This window comes from Zalophus californianus, chromosome 2 (genome assembly GCF_009762305.2).
Source record: "Zalophus californianus isolate mZalCal1 chromosome 2, mZalCal1.pri.v2, whole genome shotgun sequence".
In the NCBI taxonomy this organism is placed as follows: Eukaryota; Metazoa; Chordata; class Mammalia; order Carnivora; family Otariidae; genus Zalophus; species Zalophus californianus.
This window is the reverse complement of record NC_045596.1, coordinates 185,867,025-185,876,638: the sequence shown is the minus strand read 5'-3', so window position 1 is coordinate 185,876,638 and position 9,614 is coordinate 185,867,025.

Sequence of the window (9,614 nt, the reverse complement as noted above, 5' to 3'; positions counted from 1 at the left end):
TCCATACATACATAAATGTTTGCCTTTCTGTCCAACTTCTTTTGTTCAATATTAAATTTGTGAGATTGGGGGCACCTAGTTGGCTCAGTCAGTGGAGTATGCAACTCTTGATCTTAGAGTTGTAAGTTCTAGCCCCAAGCTGTCACCCTATAGCTTTTAAAAACAATTCCGTTTGATCATTGAAGGTGTCCAGGAAATCTGCAACCTCAGTATGTAACTACCAGCCACCAGGTCTTGGAAATCATTCCAAAAGAATTTGAATTGTGGCAAGACAAGGGCAGCCTGGAACTTTTCAGTAAAGCAGCCAAAGACTGGTATGGTACTTACCGAGGAAATAAATAAATCCCCACCTATCCCAGGGTACTACAGCTTCCACTTTCCCTTTTAGATCTCTCCTGTATCCGTGCCTGAGCAGGGAAGTCTTGAGTTAAGTCAGTTCCCTTGCATTCATTAATGTACTTGTTCAGGAAATACTTTACATACGTGGCTCTATGCTCAAAACACAGTCCTGACCCTCCAAATGGCAGCATGGGTTGTGGATGCAGATGTGAGATACAGAAGTGAAATGCAGAGTCCACAAAAAAGGAGAGCATTGAGGAAGGAATTTAGAAATTGATACATTAAATGAGTTGAATAAGAGGGTTTTTAATTAATAAATTTTATTATTTTTTAATTTTTTATTGTTATGTTAATCACCATATATTACATCATTAGTTTTTGATGCAGTGTTCCATGATTCATTGTTTGTTCATAACACCCAGTGTTCCATGCAGAACGTGCCCTCCTCAATACCCATCACTAGGCTAACCCATCCCCCTACCCCCCTCCCCTCTAGAACCCTCAGTTTGTTTTTCAGAGTCCATCATCTCTCATGGTTCGTCTCCCCCTCTGACATACTCCCCTTTTCTTCCTCTCCTGTTACCTTCTTCTTTTTCTTTTTTCTTAAAATATGTTGCGTTATTTGTTTCAGAAGTACAGATCTGTGATTCAACAGTCTTGCACAATTCACAGCGCTCACCGTAGCACATACCCTCCCCAATGTCTATCACCCAGCCACCCCATCCCTCCCACCCCCAACCATTCCAGTAACACTCAGTTTGTTTCCTGAGATTAAGAATTCCTCATATCAGTGAGGTCATGTGATACATGTCTTCCTCTGATTGACTTATTTCACTCAGCATAACACCCTCCAGTTCCATCCACGTCGTTGCAAATGGCAAGATCTCATTCCTTTTGATGGCTACATAATATTCCATTGTGTATATATACCACCTCTTCTTTATCCATTCATCTGTCGATGGACATCTTGGCTCTTTCCACAGTTTGGCTATTGTGGACATTGCTGCTATAAACATTGGGGTGCATGTACCCCTTCAGGTCCCTGCATTTGTATCTTTGGGGTAAATACCCAGTAGTGCAATTGCTGGATCGAACGGTAGCTCTAATTTCAACTGTTTGAGGAACCTCCATACTGTTTTCCAGAGTGGTTGCACCAGCTTGCATTCCCACCAACAGTGTAGGAGGGTTCCCCTTTCTCCACATCCCCACCAACATCTGTCGTTCCCTGACTTGTTAATTTTAGCCATTCTGACGGGTGTGAGGTGGTATCTCATTGAGGTTTTGATTTGGATTTCCCTGATGCCGAGCGATGTTGAGCACTTTTTCATGTGCCTGTTGGCCATTTGGATGTCTTCTTTGGAGAAATGTCTGTTCATGTCTTCTGCCCATTTCTTGATTGGATTATTTGTTCTTTGGGTGTTGAGTTTGATAAGTTCTTTATAGATTTTGGATACTAGCCCTTTATCTGATATGTCATTTGCAAATATTTTCTCCCATTCTGTCGGTTGTCTTTTGGTTTTGTGGACTGTTTCTTTTGCTGTGCAAAAGTTTTTATCTTGATGAAATCCCAATAGTTCATTTTTGCCCTGGCTTCCCGTGCCTTTGGCGATGTTTCTAGGAAGAAGTTGCTGCGGCTAAGGTCGAAAAGGTTGCTACCTGTGTTCTCCTTTAGGATTTGGATGGACTCCTGTCTCACGTTTAGGTCTTTCAACCATTTGGAGTCTATTTTTGTGTGTGGTGTAAGGAAATGGTCCAGTTTCATTCTTCTGCATGTGGCTGTCCAATTTTCCCAACACCATTTGTTGAAGAGACTGTCTTTTTGCCATTGGACATTCTTTCCTGCTTTGTCAAAAATAAGTTGACCATAGAGTTGAGGGTCCATTTCTGGGCTCTCGATTCTGTTCCATTGATCTATGTGTCTGTTTTTGTGCCAGTACCATACAGTCTTTATGATGACAGCTTTGTAATAGAGCTGGAAGTCCGGAATTGTGATGCCGCCAGCTTTGCTTTTCTTTTTGAGTATTCCTCTGGCTATTCTGGGTCTCTTCTGGTTCCATACAAATTTTAGGATTATTTGTTCCATTTCTTTGAAAAAAGTGGACGGTATTTTGATGGGGATTGCATTGAATGTGTAGATTGCTCTAGGTAGCATTGACATCTTCACAATGTTGATTCTCCCAATCCATGAGCATGGAACGTTTTTCCATTTCTTTGTGTCTTCTTCAATTTCTTTCATGAGTATTTTATAGTTTTCTGAGTACAGATCCTTTGCCTCTTTGGTTAGATTTATTCCTAGGTATCTAATGGTTTTGGGTGCAATTGTAAATGGGATAGACTCCTTGATTTGTCTCTCTTCTGTCTTGTTGTTGGTGTATAGGAATGCCACTGATTTCTGTGCATTGATTTTATATCCTGCTACTTGACTGAATTCCTGTATGAGTTCTAGCAGTTTTGGGGTGGAGTCTTTTGGGTTTTCCACATACAGCATCATATCATCTGCAAAGAGTGAGAGTTTGACTTCCTCTTTGCCAATTTGGATGCCTTTGATTTCTTTTTGTTGTCTGATTGCTGTGGCTAGGACTTCTAATACTATGTTGAATAGCAGTGGTGAGAGTGGACATCCCTGCCGCGTTCCTGACCTTAGGGGAAAGGCTCTCAGCCTTTCCCCTTTGAGAATGATATTCGCTGTAGGTTTTTCATAGATGGCTTTTATGATATTGAGGTATGTACCCTCTATCCCTATACTCTGAAGAGTTTTGATCAAGAAAGGATGTTGTACCTTGTCAAATGCTTTTTCTGCATCTATTGAGAGGATCATATGATTCTTGTTCTTTCTTTTGTTAATGTATTGTATCACGTTGATTGATTTGCGGATGTTGAACCAGCCTTGCAGCCCAGGAATAAATCCCACTTGGTCGTGGTGAATAATCCTTTTAATGTACTGTTGGATCCTATTGGCTAGTATTTTGGTGAGAATTTTTGCATCCATGTTCATCAAGGATATTGGTCTGTAATTCTCTTTTTTGATAGGGTCTTTGTCTGGTTTTGGGATCAAGGTAATGCTGGCCTCATAAAATGAGTTTGGAAGTTTCCCTTCCATTTCTATTTTTTGGAACAGTTTCAGGAGAATAGGTATTAATTCTTCTTGAAATGTCTGAGAGAATTCCCCTGGGAAGCCATCTGGCCCTGGGCTTTTGTTTCTTGGGAGATTTTTGATGACTGTTTCAATTTCCTTCGTGGTTATAGGTCTGTTGAGGTTTTCTATTTCTTCCTGGTTCAATTTTGGTAGTTGATACATCTCTAGGAATGCACCCATTTCTTCCAGGTTATCTAATTTGCTGGCATAGAGTTGCTCATAATATGTTCTTATAATTGTTTGTATTTCTTTGGTGTTGGTTGTGATCTCTCCTCTTTCATTCATGATTTTGTTGATTTGGGTCATTTCTCTTTTCTTTTTGATCAGTCTGGCCAGGGGTTTATCAATCTTGTTAATTCTTTCAAAGAACCAGCTCCTAGTTTCGTGGATCTGTTCTACTGTTCTTTTGGTTTCTAGTTCATTGATCTCTGCTCTGATCTTTATGATTTCTCTTCTCCTGCTGGGTTTAGGCTCTATTTGCTGTTCTTTCTCCAGCTCCTTTAGGTGTAGGGTTAGGTTATGAATTTGAGACCTTTCTTGTTTCTTGAGAAAGGCTTGTATTGCTATATACTTTCCTCTCAGGACTGCCTTTGCTGTATCCCAAAGATTTTGAACAGTTGTGTTTTCATTTTCATTGGTTTCCATGAATTTTTTTAATTCTTCTTTAATTTCTTGGTTGACCCATTCATTCTTTAGTAGGATGCTCTTTAGCCTCCATGTATTTGAGTTCTTTCCAACTTTCCTCTTGTGGTTGAGTTCTAGTTTCAAAGCATTGTGGTCTGAAAATATGCAGGGAATGATCCCAGTCTTTTGGTACCGATTGAGACCTGATTTGTGACCTAGGATGTGATCAATTCTGGAGAATGTTCCATGGGCACTAGAGAAGAATGTGTATTCCGTTGCTTTGGGATAGAATGTTCTGAATATGTCTGTGAAGTCCATTTGGTCCAGTGTGTCATTTAAAGTCTTTATTTCCTTGTTGATCTTTTGCTTAGATGATCTGTCCATTTCAGTCAGGGGGGTGTTAAAGTCCCCCACTATTATTGTATTGTTGTCAATGTGTTTCTTTGCTTTTGTTATTAATTGCCTTATATAATTGGCTGCTCCCATGTTCGGGGCATAGATATTTACAATTGTTAGATCTTCTTGTTGGATAGACCCTTTCAGTAGGATATAGTGTCCTTCCTCATCTCTTATTACAGTCTTTGTTTTAAAATCTAGTTTGTCTGATATAAGGATTGCCACCCCAGCTATCTTTTGGTGTCCATTAGCATGGTAAATGGTTTTCCACCCCCTCACTTTCAATGTGGGGGTGTCTTTGGGTCTAAAATGAGTCTCTTGCAGACAGCATATGGATGGGTCTTGTTTTTTAATCCAATCTGATAGCCTGTGTCTTTTGATTGGGGCATTCAGCCCATTTACATTCAGGGTAACTATTGAAAGGTATGAATTTAGTGCCATTGTATTACCTGTAAGGTGACTGTTAACTGTCTGTTGTCGGTGTTCATTTCTGCTCTTTGCTGCTTTTAGGTTCTCTCTTTGCTTAGAGGACCCCTCTCAATATTTCTTGGAGGGCTGGTTTCGTGTTTGCAAATTCCTTTAGTTTTTGTTTGTTCTGGAACCTTTTTATCTCTCCTTCTATTTTCAATGATAGCCTAGCTGGATATAGTATTCTTGGCTGCATATTTTTCTCGTTTAGTGCTCTGAAGATATCTTGCCAGTCCTTTCTGGCCTGCCAGGTCTCTGTGGATAGGTCTGTTGCCAATCTAATGTTTCTACCATTGTAGGTTACATATCTCTTCTCCCGAGCTGCTTTCAGGATTTTCTCTTTGTCTCTGAGACTCGTAAGTTTTACTATTAGATGTCGGGGTGTTGACCTATTATTATTGATTTTGAGAGGGGTTCTCTGTGCCTCCTGGATTTTGATGCCTGTTTCCTTCCTCACATTAGGGAAGTTCTCTGCTATAATTTGCTCCAATATACCTTCTGCCCCTCTCTCTCTCTCTTCTTCTTCTGGGATCCCAATTATTCTAATATTGTTTCATCTTATTGTATCACTTATCTCTCGAATTCTGCCCTCGTGATCCTGTAGTTGTTTCTCTCTCTTTTTCTCAGCCTCTTTATTTTCCATCATTTGGTCTTCTATATCGCTGATTCTCTCTTCTGCCTCATTTATCCTAGCAGTTAGTGCCCCCATTTTTGATTGCACCTCATCAATAGCCTTTTTGATTTCGATTTGGTTAGATTTTAGTTCTTTTATTTCTCCAGAAACGGTTTCTCTAATAACTTCCACGCTTTTTTCAAGCCCAGCTAGTATCTTTAAAGTCATGATTCTGAACTCTAGGTCCGACATCGTACTAATGTCTGTATTGAGTAGGTCCCTGGCTGACGGTACTACCTCTTGTTCTTTTTGCTGAGGTGATTTCTTTCGTCTTGTCATTTTGTCCAGAGGAGAATAGATGAATGAGAGAACAAAATGCTAACAGGTTTACAACGTCCCCAGCAAATATACTGTATACAAATCAGAAAAGACCTGAAACCAGGGGAAAAGAAAGGGAAAGAAAGAAAAAAGAAAGAGAAAAAAAAAGAAAAAAAAAGATAAAAACAAAAACAGAACAATACAAAAAAAAAGCAGAATATGATCAAATATGATCAGGCTAGTGCATAGATCAGTGCCACACACTAGATTTTGGGCGTATTTTGGTCTGTTAGAAAAAAGTGCCTCCTAAAATTTTAAAGGAAGCAAGACATATATGTACAAAATAGGGGTTGATACAATGAAGGGATGGAAGATGACTGTAAAGATGAAAATTATAAAAGATTTTATAAAAGGACTTGGTAAGATAAGTTGTTTGAAAAAAGAAAGAAGATTTAAGAAAAAAAAAAAAGGAAAAAGGGAGAGAATGTGATCAGGCAGGAGACTAGAACAAAGCCATACACTAGTGATTTAGGGTATCTTTTGATCTGTTAGAAGAAACTGTACCTCAAAATTTTAAAGAGAGAACAACTTATATATATATGCCAAAAATAAGGGTAACTACTATGAAGGGATAAAATATGACTCTAAAAATGAAAAATAAAAAATGTTTTTTTTTTTTTTTTTAAAAAAGGGATTGATAAGATGTTGGTTGAAAAAGGGAAAAAGAAAAATAAAAAAAAAACAGTCAACAAAAATTAACTTTGATGAAATAATGAATCATGGTAAAAAAAAAAAAAAAAAGCCATGAATCTATGTGCAGTATTCCCCTAGCGCTGGAGTTCTTCCATTCTCCTTGATCGATCAACTTGGTCTTGGCTTGCTGGCTGTTTGTGCTGATCTTCTGGGGGAGGGGCCTGTTGCTGTGGTTTCCAAATGTCTTTGCTGGAGGCGGAATTGCCCCGCCCTTGTCGGTCCGGGCTAAGGAAGCTGCTCTGGTTTGCTCTCAGGAGCTTATGTTCCCTGCAAGCTCTCGGTACAGCCTTGGAGGACCAGGGCAGAAATGGTGGCCTCCCAATCTCCACCCAGAGGAGCCGAGAACTCGGGGCCCCGCTCCTCAGTGCGCCCCCAGAGAAAAGCAGTCACTTCCGTGTCCCCGGTCTCCGGCCGCACTCCGTGCTCACCCGGCCTGTGACCGAGCGTTTCTATCTCTGGCACCCGACCTCGCGCGGAGTCTCCAAGCCCAGCAGATCCCTGCAGTGCGTTCCCGCACCGCTCCTCCCGGGGGAGGAAGGGGAGTCTCCCCGGCTCTGCCGCCTGCTGGGTCCCTGCTGGAGGAGCAGTGGCCCGACTGGGCCGTGGATCACAGTTTATGGCAACCCCGAGCTGAGAGCCCGCGCCTCGGCTCCGTCTCTGCAGCCGGCTCCCCCGCTCTGATACCTGGGAGCTCTGGCGCACTCAGGCACCCCCGGTCTCTCTGTGACCCCGAGGGTCCTGAGACCACACTGTCCCGGGAGGGTTCCACCCCCCGCTTAGCCACTGCAGCGACGTCCCTCAGCGGAGCCGACTTCTAAAAGGTCCGATTTTGTGCTCCGTGGCTCTAGCACTTGCCAGAAGCGGCCGACGGAGGGCCCCTCCCCCGCCGTCTATCCTCCTGAATATCGCCTCGGATTCACTTCTCCGCACGTCCTACCTTCCAGAAAGTGGTCGCTTCTCTGTTCAGAGAGTTGTTGCTACTCTCCTGCTCAATCTCCTGTTGAGTTCGTAGGTGTTCAGAATGGTTTGATCCCTATTCAGCTGAATCCCTGAGACCAGACGAAATCTAGGTCTCCTACTCCTCTGCCATCTTGCTCTGCCCCAATAAATTTTATTTTTTAGAACAATTTTAGGCTTACAGCAAAATTGAGAGAAAGTACAGAAATTTCCCATATACCCCATCCCCACACATGCACATTCTCCCCCACTAACTACATCCCACACCACGGTGGTACATTTGTGACAATCTGTGAACCCACACTGACTCATCATTGTTGTCTGAAGTCATAGTTTACATCAGGGTTCATTATTGGTGTTCTACATTCTGTGGGTTTGGACAATTGTATAATGACAGGTATCCACCATTATAATATGCCCACTGCCTAAGAATCCTCTGTCCTTTGCCTGTTCTTCCCTCCCTCTCCTCATCCCTCACAACCACTGACCTTTTTATCTTTTTTTATTATGTTCTGTTACTCACCATACATTACATCATTGGGTTTTGAGGTAGTGTTCCATGATTCATTGTTTGTGCATAACACCCAGTGCTCCACGCAGAACGTACCCTCTTTAATACCCATCACCAGGCTAACACATCCCCCCACCCCCCCTCCCCTCTAGAACGCTCTGTTTGTTTCTCAGAGTCTATAGTGTCTCATGGTTCATTTCCCCCTCCAATTTCCCCACCTTCATTTTTCCCTTCCTGCTATCTTCTTCTTCTTCTTCTTCTTCTTCTTTTAAACATATAATGTATTATTTGTTTCAGAGGTACAGATCTGTGATTCAACAGTCTTACACAATTCACAGCGCTCACCATAGCACATACCCTCCCCAATGTCTATCACCCAGCCACCCCCTCCCTCCCACCTCCCACCACTCCAGCAACCCTCAGTTTGTTTCCTGAGATTAAGAATTCCTCATATCAGTGAGGTCATAAGATACATATCTTTCTCTGATTGAGTTATTTCGCTCAGCATAACACCCTCCAGTTCCAGCCACATCATTGCCAATGGCAAGATCTCATTCCTTTTGATGGCTGCATAATATTCCATGTGTGTGTGTATGTCTGTGTGGGTGTGTATATATATATATACACACCACATCTTTATCCATTCATCTGTCGATGGACATCTTGGCTCTTTCCACAGTTTGGCTCTTGTGGATATTGCTGCTATAAACATCGGGGTGCACATACCCCTTCGGATCCCTACATTTGTATCTTTGGGGTAAATACCCAGTAGTGCAATTGCTGGATCATATGGTAGCTCTATTTTCAACTGTTTGAGGAACCTCCATACTGTTCTCCAGAGTGGCTGCACCAGCTTGCCTTCCCACCAACAGTGTAGGAGGGTTCCCCTTTCTCCGCATCTCCGCCAACATCTCTCGTTTCCTGACTTGTTAATTTCGGCCATTCTGACTGGTGTGAGGTGATATCTCATTGACGTTTTGATTTGGACTTCCCTGATGCCAAGCAATGTTGAGCACTTTTTCATGTGTCTGTTGGCCATTTGGACATCTTCTTTGGAAAAATGTCTGTTCATGTCTTCTGCCCATTTCTTGATTGGATTATTTGTTCTTTGGGTGTTGAGTTTAAGAAGTTCTATAGATTTTGGATACTAGCCCTTTATCTGCTATGTCATTTGCAAATATTGTCTCCCATTCTGGGCTGCAAGGTTGGTTCAACATCCACAAATCAATCAACATGATACAATACGTTAATAAAAGAAAGAACAAGAATCATATGATCCCCTCAATAGATGCAGAAAAAGCATTTGACAAAGTACAGCATCCTTTCTTGATCAAAACTCTTCAGACTATAGGGATAGAGGGTACATACCTCAATATCATAAAAGCCATCTATGAAAAACCCACAGCGAATATCATTGTCAATGGGGAAAAACTGAGAGCTTCCCCCCTAAGGTCAGGAACGCAGCAGGGATGTCCACTATCACCACTGCTATTCAACAT